The sequence below is a fragment of the Neomonachus schauinslandi genome, chromosome 4 (genome assembly GCF_002201575.2).
Source record: "Neomonachus schauinslandi chromosome 4, ASM220157v2, whole genome shotgun sequence".
NCBI lineage: Eukaryota > Metazoa > Chordata > Mammalia > Carnivora > Phocidae > Neomonachus > Neomonachus schauinslandi.
The window spans coordinates 61,481,198-61,506,485 of record NC_058406.1 but is presented as its reverse complement, the minus strand read 5'-3'; the positions used below and the strand labels follow the sequence as shown (position 1 = coordinate 61,506,485).

Sequence of the window (25,288 nt, the reverse complement as noted above, 5' to 3'; positions counted from 1 at the left end):
ATTATTAGATTGTGATTTTTTTTTTTTTTTTTGAGGGCAGGGACTATGCTTTATTTTATTTCTGAACCTAACACAATGCATGGCCCATAGTAGGTGCTTAGTAATAGATGTTTGCTGAATTTTTCCATATGTTTTTGGAATGAGCTAATATATAATATATAAGCTTTAATAATTTAGACTGAAAAAGTGAATTCTTAATGTTTGACTCACTGACCAAATAGTATATATTAATAGATTCATAAAAAGCAACACTCATATTTTGTACTTGAAAAAATGCTTTTCACGTCTACTGAATTCTTGAGCAAATGAATGACATCCATGCCAATTGAGCAGAATACTGGGTACTCACAGTGTACATAACAAATGTGTCCAGGCTTGCTATCATAGTTAGAAATGAATACAGTGTTGCTTGGATTTCAGTCATTGTGGAAACATTTAAGCCTTCTAAACATGAACCATGTTCTTTCTCTTTCCTCATTAAAAAAATTCATTTTCTTAGATATGATGTTCTGCCTATCTTGCCTCTTCACACCCAGATTACTTGTAGAACTTTAACGCTTGTAAAAATTACCCTGACAGAACATCAGAGAACTTTCTAGATATGAAACATTCAGGAACTGGTACTGTGTCACAGGGCAACACAAGAGGCAAAGCTATTGGGGGAATGCTGGGTGGCTCAGTCGGTTAAGCATCTGCCTTCAGCTCAGGTCATGATCCCAGGGTCCTGGGATCGAGTCCCGCGTCGGGGTCCCCCTGCTCTGCGTGGAACCGGCTTCTCCCTCTGCCTCTGCCTGCCGCTCCCCCGCTTGTGTTCTCTCTCTCTCTCTCTTAAATAAATACAATCTTAAAAAAAAAAGAGGCAAAGTTGTGAGGTAGAAAATGTGCGAAGTTAAGCTGTAGTAGCTTCCCAGTGGCCTCACCCGGCAAGCTTGGAGCGGCTGGAGTGGCTGGAGTGGCTGGAGTGGCTGGAGGCCATTTCCCACCAATCCCCTCTGTCATATTCACTCCTTCCTTTCTCTTCTGCGTTTTCCTTAATCATGCTTGCTCTCCCAAAAGATAAGAAAGTAATCTGTCACTTAACAAATACCTACATGTTCCCTGTAGCACTCAAAGTGTATCAAGTCCATGTGTCTCAGGATTAAATTTCTTCCCCTCGTTTGGCATATTAAGATGCCTTTTGGAAGAATTTATGGAAAACTTGATTCATATAGCATCATGGTTAATAGCCCAGGTTTGGGAAATAAATCAAGATCAAATCCTGACTCCGCCTATTACTAATTGTGGCAGAAAGCACTGGTTTGCTCCTCTGGCCTACATCTACAATCCTCTTCTGCCTAGCCACCTTCCAGTTAGGGGTGGCTCTGTGACATAATTCTGGCCAACTGTATATAAGCAAAAGCTTGCTGGGTGAGGCCCCTGGGAAAACTAGGAGACTGAGCTAGTGTCACTCTTTCTCCATTCTTTCTGCCTGGAGTCCTGTGATGCCTGAAGGTGCAGCAGTTACTATGTAACTATGAGGCAATTAGTGTGCCCCCCCATGCGGGAGCAGAAAGACAGAGAGCCTTCTTATCTTTGGCCACATGGCTTAGTAGAGAAAGCAAACCTGCATTGCCTACCTCCAGCCCTCTTGGTATTTTTTTTTAAAGATTTTATTTATGTATCTGATAGAGAGAGGAGCTTGTACACAAGCAGGGGGAGCAGCAGAGGGAGTGGGGAGCCCCATGTGGGGCTCAATCCCAGGACCCTGAGATCATGACCTGGGCTGGAGGCAGATGCTTAACCGACTCAGCCAGCCAGGTGCCCCCCCGACTTGGTATTTTTGTTTGTATTTGTTTTTAGTAACAGCAGCAACCATTTCTTTCTAAGCCGTTGAAGTTGGTTTTTCTGCTAGTCACAGTTGAACACATCCCTAATTCTGTGTCTTCAGTTTCCTCATTTATAACTTGGGGATATTAATACTATCTACTTCATAGGATTGATGTGAGGATGAAGTGAGAGACATAGCAAAGTGTCTGGCTCAGTGTAAACACTCAATAAGCATTAGCCAATATCACTATTCCAACTTGAATATTTTTTCATTATATTTAGTGTTAGAAATGTATGCCGTAAATACAGACCATATGCTACTTGGTATAGCTATAACATTTTATCTATCTCCTCTCCCAAGATTGTTTTTAGTGTTTTTTTATCATAGTTTTGTTGAGATATAATTGACTACAGTAAACTGCACATATTTAAAGTAGTCAATTTGATAAGTGTTGACATATATTACCTGTGAAACCAATATAAGGCACAGAAGTAGAACAGGATAGAGTATGATTCATTCTGCCTGGAAGGATAGGGGTCAGAAAAGGTTTCAGACTGTCACCACCATTAAGATAATGAATAGGTGCAATGACTTCATTTCCCTTTGTAATCTCTCCATTCCATCAGTTCTCATCCCCCTCTCCCTAAGACCACCTCTCATCTGCTTCCTGTCACTAAAGATTAGTTTTCATTTTCTGGAGTTTTATATGAATGGAATCATACAGTATGTCATCTTTTTTGAGGAAGATGGGTCTGGCTTCTTTTCATTCAACATAGTTATTTTGAAATTCATCCATGTTTTTACACGTTCAATAGTTTTTTAAAAATTGTTGAATAATATTCCATTGTGTGGATATACAAACGTTTGGTTTTCACCTGTTGATGAGAAATTTGTAGTATTTTTTTTAACTGTTTTGATATATTAAGCATCTTTCTCAGAATACTTTGTTCATAAATCTAGTGGAACATATCTCATAGTATATTAAACTAAGTTATTTCCATATATCCTCCATTAGACTCGTGCTTACCCTTCAGGATTGGGGAACTGTGTCTTATTCCTCCTTGCTCTTCCAGCCTCTTGCATAGTGAGTGGTGTAGCTGCAAATTGACAGTCCATATAAACAGCCTTCTTAGGTGAAGCCCAAACTTTTTCTTCCCCCTCTACTGTCTCCATTATCACCACTTACTGATTTATTCAAGTCAGAAACTTGAGAGATGTTTGTTTGCTATTTATTTATTTATTTATTTTTAAAAAAGATTTTATTTATTTATTTGAGAGGGAGAGAATGAGAGACAGAGAGCACGAGAGGGAAGAGGGCAGAGGGAGAAGCAGACCCCCTGCCGAGCAGGGAGCCCGATGTGGGACTCCATCCCGGGACTCCAGGATCATGACCTGAGCCGAAGGCAGTCACTTAACCAACTGAGCCACCCAGGCGCCCTGTTTGCTATTTAAAAAAAATCTTTGTTTAGGTATAAGTTATATACAATAATACTCATCCATTCTAAGTATACAAATCAGTGACTTTGAAAAATGTATAGACCTATATAACTAGCAAACCATTTGATATAGAACATTTCATCTCCGCAAAAAGTTCACTTTTGTACCTTTGACTATATAAGACTGACTCAAATGGCCAGTCTCTTGCACTAACTTTTGTTCTAGGCAACCACTGATCTGATATCTATCAATATGTAATGTTTTTGTCTGATTTAAACTTTCATATAATTTAAATTATTCAGCATGTACTCTTTTGGTTCATTTCTTTCACCCAGCATAATGTTTGTGAGGTTCAACCATATTGCATTGATTTGTCCTTTTAATTGGGAATGTTTAGTCCATTTACATTTACTATAATTATTGGAATAATTGGGTTTATTATACTATAATTAATTTAATTATACTATACTAAAATTGCTATTTTTTTTTCATTCTGTTTCTTCTGTGTTTTCTTCTTTTATGACTTCTTGGGGTTAATTGAATTTTTAATGTCCCATTTTATTTCCTCTATTGGCTTCTTAGCTATACATTTTATTATTATTATTGTTATTATTTTAGAGGGCAGAGGGGCAGAGGGAGACAGAGAATCTTAAGCAGACTCCACGCCCAATGCAGGCCCGATGTGGTGCTCGATCTCACAACCATGAGGTCACAATGTGAGCCAAAATCAAGAGTCAGACGCTTAACCAACCACCAGGCACCCTTATTATTATTTTTTAAATCCTTGTTTTAGGGCTTACAGTATGTATCCTTAACATGGCATAGTCTATTTAAGGGCAATATTCTACCTTTTCATATTTCCTACTTCCTTTTCACATATCCCACTTCTCATTTCACAAATGTAAAATGTTAATTATTATTATTCTATTTATACCCTCTCTCAAATTCACTTTTTCATTTTAAACCACTTAAATGACTGTTGTTCATTCTTTTCTGTTACAAAATTTAAACTCTTAACATGGCTTATCAAATCCATTATGTTTTGGGCCTTGTCCATATCTCTAATGACTTTTGCTGCCGTTTTACCTCCAGGAATACTGATTTTTCTTAAAATTCTTCAAGCACAGCTTGCTGTTTCAAACCTCTGTGTCTTATATATATTGTTCCTTCTGTTTGGAATACCTATCCCCTTTTGCCATTGGAAGAATTTTTCTGAGGAATTGTATGCCTGTGAAACTTTTCCTGGCCCCTCTCTTTCCAGGCAGAATTAATCATTCTCTGCTCTGCTCTACTTCTGTGCCTTATGCTTATTCAGATGCTTCTTGTGCACCACTTCAAATTTTCTTAGCCCTTTTATTCCAGCCCATGACTGCAGTGACAATTTCTGTGAAGATGCTGTCCATCTTCATGCAGGAACAGTCTGACAGTGCCCTGCTTCAGGCCTGTGCAATTTTACCTCTCACTGGTCCCCCCCTCCGCCACCTCCCCTGGCATCCCCCATGGATTCTTTACTTGATAGTGAAGTTGCATGGGACACCTCTGGGATTTTGCTCAGTACTCATGCATGTGCAACCCAGGAGTGGTGGGGAGTTAATGCCCTGAGGAACAACCTTGACTAGTGAAGAGCAGAGTAATGTAAAAATGCTGCCCCCCCCCCCCCCCCCCCCCGCCAGGAGGTTATCAGGGTGTTCTATAAGACTGAGTATCCAGCCATCTGTATGGGTAGCTAGTCAACTCAATAATGAATCTTTTTCTGACTCTCCTTCCTTCTCTGGTTTGCTCCCTCTTTCCTAACTCTTATTCCCTAAATCATACTCCTTTGTCTTAGGCTCTGTATTCTGGGGAACCCAGGCTGAGAAAATACAATTCTTACTTGTAGAACACTGTATTGTATTTATTTAAATGTCTGTTGCTTCCTCTAGACCAGTGATTTTTTAAACATCTCAGAGCAGTAATATCTTTTTTTTTTTTAAAGATTTTATTTATTTATTTGAGAGTGAGAATGAGAGAGAGAGAGCACAAGAGGGGGGAGGGTCAGAGGGAGAAGCAGACTCCCTGCCGAGCAGGGAGCCCGATGCCGGACTCGATCCTGGGACTCCAGGATCATGACCTGAGCTGAAGGCAGTCGCTTAACCAACTGAGCCACCCAGGCGCCCCAGAGCAGTAATATCTTATATCAACCCCCAAAACACAGAACTGGTAAACGGAGAGCAATTCTGGTTGAAATTAGAATGGAACAGAAGCTTTGAAAAACAAACAACAACAACAAAAACAATGTACTAATTAAGCTGTGAACTTCATGATTTAGAAAATATGTCTTATTAATCTTTGACTCCTCAGAACCTGGTACAGTGGCTGGTCCCCAGCAGGTAGTCAATAATGTTTGTTAAATTGAATTAAATTGAACTGAGGGGAACTGAGGTCTAGAAAATATGATTTTATTTGGGCTACAGTGATTATGGATACAAGAAAAAAGTAAACAGAAATATAGTTCTAATACTTTTCCTGGAAACGTGAGGTTTATTAGAAAAGACAATAAAACTTCTTCTGCAAGCGTGTTTTCTCATTCTTGACTTGGTATGCTAATTTTCAAACTGTTGTCCTGTTTTTTTTTTTTTTCTTTTGCTATATACCAGCAGTAATAGATTTAAATTGAGTTTTTAAAAATCCCCTACATATATACAATGGAATATTACTCAGCAGAAAGGATGAATACCTACCATTTACATAGATGTGGTTGGAACTGGAGGGGATTATGCTAAGTGAAATAAGTCAATCAGAGAAAGACAGTTTCACTCATCTGTGGAATATAAGAAATAGCACATAAGATCATAGAGGAAGGGAGGGAAAACTGAATGGGAAGAAATCAGAGAGGGAGACAAACCATGAGAGGCTCTTGACTCTGGGAAGAACTGAGGGTTACGGAAGGAGAGGTAGGTGGGGGGCGGTGGGCATTAAGGAGGGCATGTGATGTGATGAGCACAGGGTGCTATACACAACTGATGAATCATTGAACACTACATCAGAAACTAATGATGTACTATATGTTGGCTAATTGAATTTAAATAAAAAATCCCCTACATTCTTTAAATTGTTTATTAACAAAAGTGAAAGGAATGGGAAAGTTATTTATAATTACTTCACAGTCACAAATGTGGAACAGGTGAGATAGAGAGCTAATTTCTGGAAAGTAAATATGCCACTACAAAATCGAAGAGTTGGAAGCTCCTCTTACATCCTGTTATTATAATCAATACTGAATTGTGTCATCATTTCCTAAAAGTGACAGAAACTCCAGAAGGATAGCTATCGTGAGCAAGGTTTTCTTGGCATTCTGAGATGGGGAAAAAAACCCAAATGAAAAAAGCTGCTCAGGAAATTTATGCATTAAAAAAGTATATTTTTAAAGTGTACTTCTGTATGTAATTTGTATAAAGTATTTTGCCTATTGACTGATTCGTCAATCCACTCCCTCGCTCACTCACCCATCATAATGGTATTGAGGTTGGCACACAGAAACCCTACATGAGGGTCTGTTCTTTACCATCAGTCAATGGATTTTTTTGTCAATAATTTTTCTTTAAACAAGAACTTTAAACTTTTATGGGTAATTAATGCCTGATTTCTATCTTCTTTATTGTAAAAAATGGGCATATTTATCAGATTTTTGAACAAAATATAGTCTTAACAGCCATCCATCCAATATCGACATAAATGTGAATCACACCTATTTTGTGCTAAGTGCTGAGGATTCAGTAGTGAATATAATTTATAAATATTAGACATGGCACAGTTACTGATTAATGAGACACAGTCATATATAGAGGCTAAGTGACTTGCCCAAGATAACAGAGCTTGTGAGTAAATTATTCCTCAGAATATATAAGATTATTTTAGATATGGCTTTTATTGGCATTAAGCCTCCAAGCATTACCGAGTGATAAACTATGAAAACAGCCAGTTGCAAAAGTAGTTACACAAATAAGAAAACATGAAAAAGGAAATTAGAAGGGGGAGATTTAGGGTTAGATTGGGATGAAGTGGGAAAAAAAAAATGTGGTTTCATTTCAGTTCATCTGGAAATTTTTCAAACTTGGATTTTCCCCCCTACTGGATTGCCTATGGTTTGCATATAAAAATATGGAATATATTGCATATAAAAAATAAAAATATAGGGGTGCCTGGGTGGCTCAGTCGTTAAGCGTCTGCCTTCAGCTCGGGTCATGATCCCAGGGTCCTGGGATCGAGCCCCGCATCGGGCTCCCTGCTCCTCGGGAAGCCTGCTTCTCCCTCTCCCACTCCCCCTGTTTGTGTTCCCTCTCTCGCTGTGTCTCTCTCTGTCAAATAAGTAAATAAAATCTTTAAAAATAAATAAATAAAATGTAATGTTTATTGAGAGCCTAACGTGTGCCAGGCACTTTAATATATATTAACTCGTTGTATATTTACCAGTACTCTGTGAAATATTGTATTCTTAAATCTGGATGGCTGTTTCAGCCTGGTGTTACAGTGTATGTGTCGGAGTGACTCTCATTGCCCAGAGTCTGACACACAGTTTCAGGTTCAGAAACTGGGTTATTATGTGGTCACCCAGAGGTTAATAGGCCCAGGCAAATTGATTCCTTCTAGCAAAACTTACAAGGGTCTGATTATAAACCAGAACATCAATTTACAAGTCTCTATGAAGAAATTAACTAACAAGTAGTCTAGAATACTCATGTCAGTTTGTCAGCACATTTTATTTCCTGTGGGAAAGGAAGCTTGGAAAATAAAATTAAGGACAGGAAGATGCCAAGGAAGAATAAAATTAGAAGAAAATGCGTTGGGTGCTTTTAATAAGGAAATTGTTATGCCATTATTTGAGCCTAGTGTGCCTTCTCCACCATAGGACTGTACTTATCTGGCTAAGGGATCTGAATATGGTTTTCAGTCAGTCAGGTCCCTCTCTCAATATGTCTCCGAAAATGGCCAATTATAGCCTCAGCTGCAGCAAGACAGAGCAGATTGGGAGAGTCTGAGATTGTTCAAAACCAGAGCAGGCCAAGCTTCTGCAGGTGCTAGAAGGAAGAACAGAGATGCAGCATACAGAATAAGTATAGTAGTCAGGACAAAGATTATAACAATAATAGTAATCTCTAACAACGATTGAAGATTTATTATGTGTTAGAAATTGTGCTAAGAACTTTATATCAATTACATAATTTAATTCTCAGAACAACCGTCTAAGGTAAATACCATTAGTATTCCTGTTTTATAGATGAAGAAACTGAAGTCTAGAAAAGTTAAAGTAATATACTAGAAAGTAAACATTTCTTAACATAGGGTAGTCCAGATGGGGTTGGGGGCATCTCAGGGTTACCAGGTCCAAAGTTGAGGTCTTGATTTCTTCTTAAAACGTGTTCATCCTCTAGGTCTGATGCTTCTGAATACTTCTAGGTCCCTCTCTCCCTTCTTCCTGTCTTCTGTGCCTCCCTTTCTCCACCTTGGTTCCTGACATCAGCAAATCCTGTCAATTTTACTTCCAAAATATGCAGTGGATCTTTCCCCTTTCCACCATCGCTACTGTCACTGTTCTAGTGCAGTTATGGAAACCACTGGTCTAGTTTCTGTTTCTATGAATTTGCCTATTCTAGACATTTCATATAAATAGGATTGTACATTTATGACCTTTTGTGTCTGGCTTCTTTCACTAGGCATAATGTTTTCAAGGTTCATCCATGATGTAACATGTATTGGTGCTTCATTTTTTTATGGCTGAATAATATTCCCTTGTATGGATATATTATATATTGTTTATTCATTCATTTTTGATGGACATTTAGGTTGCTTCCACTTTGACTATTATGAAAGATGGTGCTATGAATGTGTACATGTTTTTATTTGAAAGCCTGTTTCCAACTTGCCAGAGTAATCTTTTAAAAATGAAAATCATGTGGTTTTCCTACTTAGAAGCCTTCAATAGCTTCTCATTAGAATTATATTATATTATAATCTAAAATCTTTTCCATGGCCCACAAGGGTTTGCATGATCTCCCTCTCCTTTCTCAGGTAAGCATTTTTCCTTTTCCCTCCATATATTCCAGCCCCACTGGCTTCCATTTAGCTCCTCCAGCTCCCTAAGCTTTTTAGGGTATTCACACTTGTTATACTTTGGCCTGAAATGCTCTTTCCAGTGCTTTTCGTGGCTAGTACCCTTTCATCCTCAGTGTTAATTTCTCAGAGATGCTTTCCCTGATTAAACTCCATTATTTCCTATTTGTTTCCTTATATTTTTATACCTTGTAATCACATGCTTGTTTCTTTGTGAACCCTCTTACTGTTTGTTGCCCTCAGAGGAATACAGTTCCTTAAGTTCAGGAGTTAAAGTACACCCTTTTCTTAAAGCACTACTATCTGCACATGTGTTTAGCAAAGTATTTGACATAGAAGAGGTACTTTGTAAATGTTTGTTGAATAAATGCGAAAGACCACAGGTGTTGGAAGTGAGAGAGAGTAATTCAACATGTGGTGGCAGAGCTATATGAACAAGAAGGAAGAGCAAGATGGTGAAGAACTTTCAGTTATACTGATACTTAAAGATCTAGGCGGGGGTTGCTCGACAGATAGGGAAGGACAATTGCTGGTTCAAGATGGGGAAATTTGGTCAAGAAGTCAAGAGCTGAACCTCTGGATGTAAAGTAAAAGTTAAGAAAAAAAGAGCATGTTTAATTTGATGTCAGTTCTAGAGAGGCTGGCTAAATTTCACCTGTCTAAAATCAGGATTGCTTCTAGAAACCAGGCTGGGACTAAGATTTCAGCCATAGCTTTTGGGAGGGGAAGGTTGCAAAAGATGGGGAACACGGCAGGGCTTGACAAACCCATTATAGAAATACGAATGAGCCTTTAATTGTTTAGTTGCTTAATAGTAAACACATTTTAAAAGATTATTGAATTTCAGAGAGTTAACATCCTAAACATTTTTTTTCCCACTGAGGTTATTGAATCAATCCATTTTCTGAGGGTTACATTTTGATTCTTGTCCGAACACAAAATTGAACTAGTGGAATAGAAGGTTCCTGGTCCTTAAATTATAGGATTGGGCTAAGTCTTCCTTATTGTCCGCCGTGTGATGAATGAAACGTGATAAAAATGAGAATTAGTTTGTATAAACCAGAGATATATTAACAAGATTCTTGGATAGGTGTTAGACATTTTCCAGGACTAATTAGGTAGCACTGTCATGAGGCAGGATTAGTCTTGGATTATAATTAGAAGTTTGAAGCAAGACTTAGAAATTTCAAACAAAGTTTTATGAAGTAGGAAAAGGGTTAAATGGAGCAATAAGAAATGTCAGTTCTGGGCTTCTTAACATGTAACATTGAGACTGTAAAATTTTTAAAAATGTGATAACATTTAAAAAAATAGATTTAAAAATAACTTGAAATGTCTTGAATTTGGACATACTTATGGAATACAAATACGAATCAAGGAGAACTTTAAGAGAAAAGAATGGTTACATCAACTAATAGACATAGAAGGAATAATGGAAGTAGAAAAAAATCACTATTTTGGAACCATTGTGGAAACAATTGACTCAGAAGAATAATCAATGGATGATAAAAGTCTGAAGAAGAATGGCACATATATATATATATATATATATATATGTAATATATATAAAATATATAATATAAGTAATCAGAATACCTCCGCAGAGATTACTTAATTGCAAAGTAAGAAATGGTAGTCTATAGAGGGGAAACCTGACTGACACCACCTTACAGGGTGCTCAAAGTTGATATCACCTGTGACAGAAACACTGAGATTTGATTCCTGATGTGATGCATTGAGAAAGTTAAAACATGGTTTATGTAGTAGTCTTGCCCAAAATGCATAACCGGAATCTAATCATGTGGAAACAGATTAGACAGACCCAAAGGCATATTCTTCAAAATAACTACTCTGGTACTTCTGGAAAATTGTCATGAAAAGAAAAGTGTGAAGAATTGTTCCAGATAAAGAGGACTAACAAGATATGCCAACTACATGTAATGTGTGATCTTGGATCTGGATGAGAGAAAAATTATGTAAAGGACATTATTGAGAAAATTGGAGAAAAATGACCATATGTGAGATAAAAATGGTATATAGATCTTGTCAAAATATACATAGAAGATTTTGATAATTATACTATAGTATAATGGAAGATGTTAACAGTAGGAGAAGCTGGGTGAAGAGTATATAGAACTGTCTGTACTATTTTTGCATCTTTTCTGTAAGTCTAAAATTATTTCAAAATAAAAATTTAAGAGACATACATAGAAAAAGGACAGACAGGAAAAACGACCAAATTTTAGTAGTGATTTCTACCTGGTAAAATTAGCTTTTCCCTTTCATTAAAAAATACTTTTTTTGTAACAAGTTTTCACAGTGAGTTATGTGTTGTATAATCATTAAAAATACTTAGGCTAAAATTAGGGAAAGAAAAACTAAACTCAAAAGAAAAATGCCACCTACTACAGCCAATTTGTTGACCAGCATGGCAGCTAAACATAAAAACATAAATGGGAGTGTTGAAAAAAAGGTGCATAAAAGTGGAAGACAGGATAGAGAAATCAACTGGTTAGGGATGCGTCTTACAGGTGGCTGCGAAGTGTGAGACTAGCTAATAAAAATAAGGACTGAGATTTGGGAGGCTGTGGCAGGGAGAATTTTATTTCAGTAGTAACGAGGAGAACACAGTTTCCTTCAAAGAGAGTAGATACATGCAGTATTTTATGTGTTAGAAGAGAATTAGGCTAAATCTCCAGGTTTTTAGGGAGTGTAAATTATGGTTGTGAGAGTATTCCCCAAATGTAGGTTTTTTAATAAGTTAAAACCACTTGCTTTAGATAATTACCTTCATACTTGTTTTTATCACAGACTCCTTTCTAAGCAACTCAACTTGGCAGTGATTCAGGCATCCTCCTGAAGAGACAGCCTCTTAATGAGTGACGAAGGTAATCACCTACTCTAATTAAGTCCCTCTTGCTCAGGACTTTTGTGTAACATGTTATTTGTTCAGTATTAAATAAGGACAATAGAGAAATGGATGTACGCTGTGGTGTCATTAGGGGCCTCACCTGAAAAACTGCAGCATGTTAGACATTACGGTTCTCCATCTTTTCCTATCTCAAGACCTCTGAGATGCACGACATCCTCTCTTCTGTGCCTGGGGCCTCCTGATAGCAGGGGCAGGTGTGGGGAGCAGGGGCTAGGTAGTTTGTAAAAGCAAGATCCCCAGGCATGCTCAAGTCACTTCTGAAATGGTTCCCTTTTTCCTGTGTCGTTATGGCTAGAACTGGAATCGTTAACCTTTGCTTTATGGCTAGAACTGGAATCGTTAACCTTTACTTTAGAGGATTATTATTTTCAGCTCCCTTGTTCATATTGTGACACAGCTAGAGCTTGCTCCTTAGAGAAGCAACATACTGTCACTTGTTCCTTGGAGAGGGACCATCGGGCTCCACTTCAAATTTTAACCCCGATTCCTACTATTTCTATCGCCATAATTAAGTTTTAAGCCCCTGGCAGGCACAGACCAGGTCTTACCCAACTTTTTTACCCTCTTCAGGCCTAGCCTTTTACTTTTGAAAAGGTAGTTACTTAGTAAATGTTTATTGAAAATGAATACTGTTTTCCTTAAGGACACATTTTATTCCTTCATGAAGGAAAATCTATTCCTAGCTATGAAAAAAAAGTAAAATGTTGCCTGAGTACAAACTAAAATGGAAGATCTAGAATGTGTAGCTTAAAGCTAAGCCACAGCTTTGATCTTTGGGCTGAGTATTTTGGAAAGATCAAAAGAGTTATTAAAAATAAGATCTAAAGATCTTGCGCTTAAAAAGGGCGCAAGAATGTGTCTAAATCTATATAGGTTCCTGAAGGCTGTGAATGCATTGTAGTATGTGGCTGGCCACCGACAGGAACCCCTGCTCCCATGAACATGTTCCTGGGCATTGTGCATCCAGAGACTCTGCCCTTCGAGTGGGGATTATAGTTGTTCCTCAAGTATGAGAACTGGGGACTAGCCAAGTCACAGGACATTTTCTTTTATGCAGACATACAGTGTTCCTAACATACTCATGTCTGGGGCAGATGACTTTCGTCTTTTAGGCCAGTTTGCTCATCTGTAAAAGAGAATAACAGTAGTTATCTTACAGACCAAGGTCTGTGAGATTAAATTGGCACAGGGCCTGAGAGGTAGTATGTATATGCTGAAGAAATGGTGGTTTTTACGATTGTTCACAAATTATAATTCAGAAATGTGTTACAAATGGTTGAGTGTGGTTGAAATAGAACTACTAGGGCTGTATTTTACTTCAACTACATTGTAGTTTAAATTAGTTTATGTGAGCCAAGAGCAAAGCATTGCTACCATGTCTAACAATGCTTTAAGGAAAATAATTTCTCAGAGCTATAAGACTGGCATGCTCCTGGACTCTTAGAGCCATGATGCACTTGTACGTTGAGTGTTACCTAGCCCTTTACCACGTTGCTCATTTAATATTTATCTCTCTTCTCTGAATATTGGCTACCGATAATCTAGAAGAGACATCACAACTTCCACCATCAGAAAGAAACCATTTCGTTCACCGTAACACCCACTTTTTTCACTTCCATTAATCGATACTTCTGTTGGCCTCCGTGTGATGTCAAGTAGCTTCCAGGCCTTAGATTGTAAATTAATAAGTGACTTTCTCTATAGCATTTATAAGTCAAACTCCTTGGGCTTGAGTCATTACTCAGCTCACTCGGTAAGGACATTTACTTTTTATTTTTTAATCCCATTTTGGGGGAAGTTTTAACATGTAATAAATGAGAAAAAAAAAACTATGATGATTAGAAATCTGTAGCAAAAGTCATAGGAAATAGTACAGGTTCTGGCAAGAACTTGTCCATTCAGAGGACAAACACGTGTGCTCTTGTTAAAGCAGAGCAGAGACGCTGCAGGATCACCACCACCACCACCATCAGTACAAAATACTCCATAAACAAAATTACCTGTGAAGGTGCGCTAGGTGTCATAATAAGAGAAGCACATCAAGAACCAATGGCCAAGAATTACTTACACAGAATTGACAGATGTGAAACAAATATCTCTATATGGCCACTCTAGTTTTCATGATATACAAGTAAGGTACAAATGAAATTTTGGCGTGTCACAAAGGCTAATTAGGTGACTGAAGTCGAGATTAGAGATAAAATTTAAGACTTTTGTGTTTGTCAGGTTGATCTATATCAGTAACAATGTGACTTTGTTCTTTTGAGTTTGTCAGGGGATAGGGCATTTCAGTTTTGGTGGCCACCAGGACAGGATATCAGGACAGAGGCATGGAGAGGGATGGCTGTTTTTCTTTGGAGTGGGTTCTTCAAGGAGGACCAGACTCTGGGGGAGCCTGGTGCTAGTACCTGGTGCTAATGCCTCGTGCTGCAATTCCAGAATGTGCCACTGGGGGAGGGGACATGGAGGGGAACACCAGTATTTTTATACATGTAGCTCTAGGCAGTGTATGGCTTCAGGGACAACAAAGAGGAATGCCAATGCCAGAGATAACCAAAGGGCAAATGATCTAGCACCAAAAATCACCTCAGAGAGGAAAAATAAATTTCGCCTGATGTGAAACTGATGTGAATTTTATGTTTTTAAGTGCACATGTTAGCAACAAAACCAGCAAACATTTAAATAGGATTTTCAAGCTGACAGTTGACTTAGAATTTCTACGTTAGCTTAAATGGGAGTGCCTCGATTCACTCCTCATTCAATTCAATTCAATCGAAAGGAAGCCTTTATAGTAGGCCTTAAAGCACACTGAGGATTTATTTGTATTAACATCTTAATTTTGCTAAATGCCAATAAATGCCATGCCTTGGAGTCACTCTTCTGTTAGAAATTGCCTTAAGGAAAATGTTTTATTGTAAAATTTAAGAATTATATTGTAACTCATATTTCCAGAAGCCAAGGTGCTATTTCGGCATTTATCTCTACATGGACAAATGCATCAAGATCTAGATCTACATCTGTAGCCATATCTGTATCTATCTGTTGTCCAGTGGTCACACTTTCAAACATACTTAGAGAAAATAGAAATGGACATGTTTAGATTGAGTTGATAAGATTAAAAATCATATAAAAATTAAGCACACACACATACTTAAGAAAAAAGGACTGGAGGTAAAGGCAATAACACTTTTTCTTCCAGCCTAAGGCAAACATAGTTGATCAAGACCCATCTGTTTGTTCACAGATTTTCTATTCTACTTCTCTGGTTGACCTCACATCTATAGCACATATAATAACACTGAAATATTACAGAGATTAGCATAGCCCCTGTGCCAAGATGACTCACAAATTTGTAAAGTTGGCATATTTTTGCATAGTTAATGACGTTTTTCTTTGGGTTCTCACCGCATATTGTATACACATTGGCTGTCATCTTTCCGTATTATAATTTTTTGTTTACTTCTCTCTCTCATGAAACAGAATTCCCCAAAGAAGGAAATTATTCCTTTTTAATTTAAAAAAATTTTACACTCCACATGGGGCTCAAATTCATGACCCCAAAATCAAGAGTCACATGCTCTACCAAATGAGCCAGCCCGGCACCCCAGGAAATTATTCTTTGGATCCATAGTGGCTAGCATAGCGTCTGGCTTCTAGAAAGTACCAGAAAATCTTTAACGAATGATTAAAAGATTTCATAGTCTGTGAATAAGAAACATGCAACAAATCTTTGTATTCATCATGCTCATCCAGAAATTGATTCTGAAACAGTTAATCCTTTTCTTCCCTCCTCACCTTGTCTTCCTGATGACAGAATTTCTATTTTAGTGTGATGCCCACATGGCCACCTCCTGTTGATAACTAGTAGGCATAACTCAGTTTCATGATGGACAGATGGACAAACCTGCTGTTGTTCTTGGCCATGAGACTGTTACTGCTTATTCTCTTAGATGCATGAACATGTCTTGCTTCCCCTCTTTTTATTAATTTTTTATTGCAGGACTATACATATTTGCTCCTAACACTGCCTTGCTATATTTGTAATATCAGAAGCCCACAAGCAGGCTCTGGAAGACAGATTAGCAGAAATATTTTGAGAGGTGCATGTTAATCTAACACAAAAGAAGAGGACTCTATGGAAAAGAGGCCATAAAATATTGCTATGATCCAACTGAATAGGGGTGGATCTTCCTCTTTCTCTTCTAACATAGTGAGATTGACTGGAATAAAAATAAAGTTGCAATATATTTCTGGGAAAAGGGATCCAGATTATGCTACCAATTTGAATTTTTCAGCGAGAGGAGTGCAAAGTCATTCATTGAAATTTTATATGTAATTACATATATGAATAGTAGCTGCTTCAAATTAATTATATAAATTATAATTCATAGACTTAACATTGGCATGTTACTTAATTTTTTATTTTTTAAAATTTAAAAAAAGATTTATTTATTTATTTGAGAGAGAGAGAGAGTGCGTGCGCGTGAGCGCACGAGCAGGGGGAGGGGCAGAGGGAGAGAGAGAGAATCTCAAGCAGACTCTTCACCAAGTGTGGAGCCTGATGTGGGGCTCAAACCCACCACCTTGAGCTGAAATCAGGAGTTGGATGCTTAACTGACTGAGCCACCCAGGTGCCTCTACTCTCTTATTACTTAATTTTTTAAACCACATACAGCATTCAAAAGCATTTTAACATGGGTATCTTCTTTATAAGAAAAAAGGAAATGGGGGAAGAAAATTATTTACTTAGTTTCTCTCATGGGACAGGCGTTTTTATGCCTTTTCCAGTGTTTTTCATGTAATCTTCAGAACTAAGCTGTGAAATACATTTTGTTATGATTATTTTATAAAAGAGAAAACAAGAACTCAACGATAGTAATTTGTTCATGGTCACAGAGCTAGGAATGACGAAACTAATAACAAGGCAAGTGTTTCCAACTCAAATTTATTCTCGGCTTACTGTGTTAGATTAGCCAGGATACAGTAAATTTTCAAGGAATTTGGATTTTAATTATATACATAGCAGTGTCTTAAAGGATTTTCCATGTTGTGAATGGGATGTCTTAGAAACTAATTTCCTCTAAGCTGGGTAGGGTACTTGTCCCCTTTTCCAGATGCATAAGTGGGTTAATTGCAGAAAACAATTCAATAATGTGCTGCAGGGGAAGTGATTTCTGAATTTTTGGAATGCCTAAGCCAGAAAGCAGAGTGCTCCAGTATTTCACAAACATGCCTCGGGAACTACTGTTCTGCTTTCTAGAAGTCATGATTTGTCTTGTCTATCCTGTTTGCCTTCAGGATCCATGCCTGGGCTACCATGATGGGGTCTGACCAGAGCTCTTGGTTTCATTCTTGTTTCGACTAAACTCATGGACCACCAGTGATCTCAGTTGACAAGGGGGTTTGAGGTGAAAATCACTCTAGCTTTCCAGGGTGCTGTTAGCAAGCATCAGTTTGTGGCTAGATTTCTCTGAGGCCCATTGGGATTGTCCCTGTGTATATCTAGACCCTAGGACAACCCTCGAACTGACTGCCTTTTTTGTGGAACTGGGGCAGTACAGGCCTTGAACTTCCTCCGTGTGTTTCAGCATACACTTCTCCCCCTCTGGTGTGGTGGCAGTGTCCATGTTGAAGAGAAGAGAGTCTGTATATTTGCTCCTTTCCTCATCCTACCATCAAATATGAGTCGGACTCACTTTCTCAGGGTGGAAGGATAGACTATGGGACCAACTGCTGGTACCTTGCAACTGAGTAACATAGTTGCTAAAATGAATTAACTCTGCAAAGTAACAGAACTGCCAGTCATCCTGGTTTCCTTGGGTAAAGCAGACAGTGCCAGAGGCAATTTCTAACTGTGTTAGATGATGGTTTCTCCCTGCAAATCGGCTGCAATTATAGTATACCTAAAAATGAGGGTTAATCAAGACAGAATTATCAATTGGCTAGGTAAAATTTGACAAGTCAGTTTCATTCCAACTGAGTTGCAAAGATGATTGCAATATTTGGAAACTGTGCTTTAGGAAGAGGATCTGGAAAATGATAATTCTAAAATGTGAGCATATTTTCTGTGATGAGGAAATGGTCATTATCTATATTAAAATAGAGGTTTATTTCTCTCCATTATCTCTTTTTTTCATATTCCTTTAAATACATTTTTCTTGTCATTTAAATTTAGTGATTAAGCTATACTTCTAATAATGCATTGCCATTAATGAGAGAAATGTCACCTTTAAAAAGTTGATTCAGTAGTATAAGTTATTTTGGGACTGGATTTGAGCCCAGTTCTTTAATGAAAACTATTTCCCTTTTCTTTTTCTAGGACAGTGGAATTAAAATAATCTGTTTTGTCTATTTCCAGTCATGACATATTCTAGGCTTAAGTAAATAAATCCAACTGAAAAATAACAGACTAACCAGCTCTGTCTATCACTTCACTCAAAACTGTCATTTTTCATTTCAAGGTTATATTCATGAGCCTTAATATGAAAACTCTCTGTCAAAGGTTTGCTGTCTGTGTTTTGATTGCTTTAGAATGGAAACCTAAATACTGCATTTCAGAAATAAGTGAGGAGGGTCAGTGGGGGGGGAATCCTGGAGAGGAGTCGGGAGGCTGGTTCTGGTCTTGGTCTTCTACCATGTATGTGCCTGGACAAGTCACTTTAAATTTCTCAGCATCAGTTTTCTTTGCTTTTAAAACCAAGAGGGTTAGACTAAGTTAGGATGGAAATAGGTGTCCTCTTGTCTGCTAGGTCTGATCAGTTGGTAATGGCTGCCTAGAAGGCCACATTGGGGATGATGGTGGGCCTCTTCCAGACCTAGCTGACAGGAGGACTGGGGGCAAGAAAGCCACTAATTTGCATTCCCTGAACTCAGCAACTTCTTGGGTCATTCTCTGCCTCAATTTTGACTTTCATGATTTATTCTTAATCTTTCACTTCAAGAAAATGGTCTCCCCATACTTGAAAATATTTTGAAAATTTGACAGCAAAGAGACATAGTCTTTGAATTCATCTAGTCAAAACGAGACTGATGTATTTAAAGGTACTTTGTAAAACACAGAGCACTGTTTTTGTTATTTGAGGACTACATGGTGAAATAATGGTAAGTTTTCCCATGATTCCTTTGAGGACTCCCTCCTCTCTAAGTTTTCATGAATGTTTATTGCATGACGGATGCATCCTCTTTCAGTAAATTTAAATTTCAGTAAAGCTACTCTTTCTATTGATAATTAAGATAAGTAAGTGTTAAATTGTATAGCATAGACAGTAACACTGTAGACTGTAGTCATCAGAATTGTCAGGGAATATTAAGGGAATAGAACTTGAGCAGGGCCTAAAATGAACAGAAGTTGAATAAAAGAGCATTGTTAGGTATGGGACAGAATTTGAATAAAGCATGTAATAAGACATAAGCACAATTTGGAAGAGAAAACAGGAAGTATAGGCTATTGGGTTTCAATAAGAAAAATTTGGATTGCTATAATATTAATATTGATAATTGTTAACATTTATTCATTCCTTTATCCCACCAATTGAGTACTTCCAATGCGACAGACCCTGGACTAGGCACTGGGGATACAGCTCTTAGCAAAATGGACAAAAATCCTTGATTTTATAGAACTTACATCCTAGTGGGAGAAGACAGATAATAAACAAAGCAATAAGTGAAATATGTTATGTGTTAGAGAGTAATAATTGCAAAGGAGAAAAATAAATCAGGGGAAGAGAAAAGGGAATGGTAGGGGTGGGTTGCAATTTTGGACAGAGTGGCCATGAAGTCCTCACCGGGAGAGTGACGATTGAGTAACGACCTGAAGTACATCTCAGGCATTCTGCTAAGTGAGTTACATACAGGAAATCATTTAATTTTCATAGCAATTCTGTGAGAATAGGTACTATTATTATCCTCATTTTATAGATGAGAACCTGAAACACAGACAGCTAAAATAATTCCTTAAGAGTGCACAGCACTTAAGTGTAAGAGCTGGGATTTAAGTCTGGGAAGAGTTTATACTGTTAGTCTGTAAGACCCGATAACAAATGTCCTTGAAAAGGTTGTTCGAGGTCCAAGAATGATACCATTTTGGAGCCGGAGGGAAATTTACTGATTGTCTAATCCAGTAGTTTTCAAAGTATATCATAATCACCTGGAGAGCTGGTTAAACCCAGGTTTCTGGGGGGCCTGGGTGGTTTAGTTGGTTAGGCGACTGTTCGTTTCAGGGAGCTCATGATCTCATGGCTTGTGAGACCGAGTCCTGTGTTGGGCTTTTGCTCAGCGAGGACGAGTCTGCTTGAAGATTCTCTCCCTCTGCTCCTCTCCCTACTCTCTCTGTCTCTCTCTCTCTCTCAGAATAAATAAATAAGTCCGTAAAAACAAAAACAAAACCAAAAACCACAACCCAGATTTTGCTACCTTCTCACCAGTTTCTGAATCGGTACGTCTCATTCTAACAGGTTTCCAGGTGAATCTGATAGCTGGACAGCACTTCGGGAATCATTTCGTCCAGTGGTTCTCAAACTTGGCTGCCCCTTAGGATCACTTGGGGAGCTTTCTAAGAACTACCCATTCCCTATTGAAGGCGGTACTGACAGTCTGTATTTCACTGGTCTGGGCTGAGACTGTAATAGGATGGTATCAGTGACTGCAATATACATGGAGGATTAAATACCACTGGTCTGGTTTAACCCTCATTTTACAGATAAGGAAATTGAGGTCTCAAGAAAGTAACTCTTCCCTTCTTGTTTTGGCTCCTAGCATTCTGCTCATTGTTTCTTACTCTCCTACTTGATACTCAGCTGTATAAAGTCAGGGGCTCTGTATCTATTTAGCATACAGTAAAGATTCAATAAATGTCTACTGTTGAGTTACTAATGTTGAAGGGAATGGGGGACCGCTAAAATTTTTTGGCCAGCAAAGTGATATATATTGAAAGTAATATTTTATTTATTTATTTATTATAAAGGTTTTATTTTTTAAAGATTTATTTATATCGAGAGAGAGGGAGAGAGAGCCCCTGAGTGGGGGGGGGGAGGGGCAGAGGGCAAGGGAGAGAGAGAATCTCAAGCAGACTCCCTGCTGAGTGTGGAGCTGATGCCAGGCTTGATCTCACGACCCATGAGATCATGACCTGAGCTGAAATAACAAGTTGGACACTTAACTAAACCACCCAAGTGCCCCATAAGGACTTTATTTTTAAGTCATGTCTACACCCAATGTGGGGCTCAAACTTAAAAGCCCTGAGATCAGCAGTTCCATGCTCCACTCACTGAGTCAGCCAGACACCCTGAAAGTAATATTTTAGGAGGATTTATTATTAGGAAGGATAAGATAAAGAGACTAGAGGCATGATGATCTTCCTACTGCAGTGATTCTGTAGAGCCTTGCTACTCAACTTGTGATAGAGACCAGCAGCATCAGCATCACCTGAAGCCTTGTTAGCAATGCAGACTCTCCAGCCCCACCTCAGACCTGCTGAGTCAGAATCTACAGTTTTACAAGATTCCCAGTGAGATGCATGCACATACAAGTTTAAGAAGCACTGCTCTAGGACATCCTATGACCAATGCTGGACTTATAGGGTAGCCCTAGGGGATCGAAAAAACCCAGCAAATATGAATGGCTGGTCAGGTCAGCTTTTCCTTAAGCCTTTTCCTTGAGATTACCAATTCTCTGGGATCTTAACAGGTATTCAGTGGTCAAAAAGATTTAGAAAATACCAGGTTAAACAAAGCTAAACAAGTTTCTTTATGGCCAGACTTCTTTTATCTTTTAATATGCTAATGTACTTTCTGAGTCTCCAAGAGAAAAACTGTATTACTTAGCTGCTTCTACACTTATTGATCATGGAAGCCAGTTTGGGAGGCATCTTTCCATGTTACTATTTTGTGTAGCACATCTTGGTAAAGTTGTAATATGTCCTTTGTGATATTTAGGGCCTCAGACATAAAATATTCTAGCCCCTAGGCAGGAAATGATCTTACATTTCCTAAATTTAATAGATGCCCAACCTTTCGATTGCTGGCCCGGGTATGTGCTTTCACTTCTGACTCACTTTCATTGGCTGAAGCCTATTTGGACAGTCATAGGATAGATTTGTGAGTTCTGTCAGCGCTGGTCTGGGGAAAATTTTAAGAGTTAGTTGCTGGTTATGATGTCTGATGGAAACAGGGAGGAGACACTGGAAAATGTTAAGGTCACTGGTAACATACTGAATTTTAGTTTGTGTATAGCAGTAAAATCAGGGGGTATGACTGTGAGTGATTACTGGGTAAACAAAGAAGATAGAAAGAAATTTGATTGACAATTATGAGCCACAACATCTGTCAGCAAATTTATAGTCAAAAATAAAAAGAAGCAGATGAACAGATACTTTTGAGAACTAAGGTTGTTTGAGATTTAGGACAGTCCCAAATTGGTTTTTCACAGTTTATTTCCATTGATGCCTTTTTTGAAAATTGATGGCCCATTTTAACACCGACATGTTGATTATCTCGCATTTTTTAACTCAGAAAGCATTTGATTTTAAATCACACTCACCAATAAACTACCTATGTTTTGGATAGTGCTTTGTTTTACTTTTATGGTATCCTTGACAAGAAGTTTCACTTTTTCTTTTTCTTTCTTTTTTTCGGTAGCAGTATACTCGCTGCTCTTCATGGTAAGAGGAATGAAAATACTTTCTCAATGATACCCTTACTGTGGTCAGTAGCAACATCATTTTTAATTTTTTTTCTTTTCTGTTAATAAACCTTTGGAAAGTATTTTTGATTTGGATCTGTCCTTTCAAAAGCTTTACTTTTTATTCCCTTTTCCTGACATTAAAAAATGTCATTTCTTGCAAAATCAAGGGAGTACTGTTATTTCTACTTATGACATCAGTATACTTTTTCTTAGGAATTTTTCTCTTAAAAAATTTGATCTTCAAAAAATGTGATCTTACTTTAATGGGTAAATTTGGATATGGAAACCTTTTTGTTGTTGTTTTTTAGAGAGGAAGAGGGGAGGGGCAGAGGGAGAGGGAGAGAGAGAATCTTAAGCAGGCTCCATGCCCAATATGGAGCTGATGCATGGCTCGATCTCACAACCCTGAGATCAGGACCTGAGCTGAAATCAAGAGTGGGATGCTTAACTGACTGAGCCACCCAGGTGCTTCTGGATATGTAAACATTTTAAACCTAATTCAGCTCAGTTTCTCTTTATATAATGTACCCTTAGTTGACAATTTCCTGCACTTTCAGAAGAAATTTTAAAGAGAAAGGAAGAAAATTTTTCAATTAGCAATAATCGCTCCTCGGATAAACCTCATTGGCTACGATACTGCCACTGTGCAAAGCTTGAAAGGAAGAAAATTTTTGAAAAATCAAGCAGAATATATTGAATTAAAGTAGTCTTTGGTTTCAGAAACTTCTAGAAGATGTTGGTGTAGTTTCAACCCACTTTTTCTCCATGTCTAAAATCTACAGTTTCCACAACACTATGACAACAACGGTGATCCGAGATTTTATAAGCTACTAACTCATCCCAAAGAAATTTAGTTTTTCTTATTTTACTAGATTTACTAAGACAGAAAAGTAGACTGAGGCATTACGGCAGCCTTTGGAAGGGATGCTAAAATGCTTGATCTGTCCTACTGGCGGGATAACAATGGTGGGAGATGCCATTTACTAGGCAATTCTGCCTCTTCAGTGGAGTGGGACAAGGGATATTTTAGCAGCTGAGTGACTACCTCTGAACAGGTGGAGAGGGCTAGATGGGTGCTATGAGAACACCAGCTGCTGAATTTTGGACAACATGGTGGCTTGTACCAACTACAAGCCCTTATAGTTAGTAGGAAAGAGATAATAGAGGCAGCAATTGTCCCACATGCTAAAGGTAATTTACTAGTGATACTTATTTAATATACATGCTGAAGGTTGCCAGTACTTAGTCTAGAAAGATGTTCAACAAGCATTGGAAATAGGGGTTCACATTAAGCCTTGGGTTACTTGACAATCCTATCACCCAAATATTTGTACAACATCGATCCAATAAAATATTTATCAAGTATCATTAGAGGTCATGTTCTGTGCTAAGTGCTAGAATGCCAGGACAAGAAAAAGATAAATGTTACCATTGCCATCACATTGTTTGCTGACTAGCATGTGATGCAGACAAGTAAACAAGATGATATAACACAGTAATACGCCATGATAGGAGAAATAACAGGGAGCCATGATAGTATACAGAAGGGGGGTACTTAGCTTTTAGTTAAGGAGCCAGAGAGGCAGAGGCATCTACATGAAGGATGACTAAGCACTGGATGGACCAAAAGGATTGGGCAGGAAGAAGCATTCTGGGCAGAGGAAAAAAGCATATACAGAAGCTCAGAGGAAGATCATAAGGAATGTTTCATGTAGAGCATACAAATCTTGGGAAGAAGGAGAAATGGTAGAAATGAGGTTAGAAAAGTAAACAGAGTCCTGACATACAGGGTTTTATAAACATTTGGGCTTTATTATAGATGGAATAGAGAGCCATTGAAAGGTTTTCCAACAGAGAAATGATTTGATATGCATTTTAAGACAATGACTCTGGTGGCATTCAAGAGAATAGACCAGAGGGAGAGAATACTGGAGAGAATGAGAGCAATGGGGAGACTGTTGCAGAAGTTTATATACTAGAAAATGGTAGCGTGTATTTCACAAATGATGGCATTCTTAATAGTTGGTGCTTTTGTAATCTTGCACACTAGACATTAAAGTTATTTATTCTTACTTTTATAAGATTAAAATGTTTGTTATTTTTAACTTTGTATTTCCCATTTTATAATTCTTTAAGAAACCATTCTTCTTTCTTCTTTCTTGTATCTTTGTTAATTATTATGTCTGTTGCTTCCTGAATATTCTCCTGTAAATGTCTTTTCTGCTCTTGACATGTATTTTCCACCTTTTGTCATTGTGATTTCTTTTTCTTTCTTTCTTTTCTTTCTTTCTTTTCCTTTCTTTCTTTCTTTCTTTCTTTCTTTCTTTCTTTCTTTCTTTCTT

At 37.9% G+C, this 25,288-nt stretch overlaps 1 non-coding gene and 2 pseudogenes across 1 annotated transcript; 2 read left to right on the top strand and 1 right to left on the bottom strand.

The window, feature by feature from the left end:
* The window catches only part of LOC110570173, a 79,617-nt pseudogene that overhangs the window by 7,993 nt on the left and 46,336 nt on the right, over nt 1-25,288 (top strand).
* LOC123324717 lies at nt 15,535-15,637 on the top strand. The gene has a single exon (XR_006539987.1). It is a non-coding gene; the product is annotated as a U6 spliceosomal RNA (small nuclear RNA).
* LOC123324610 lies at nt 23,468-23,600 on the bottom strand (annotated as a pseudogene).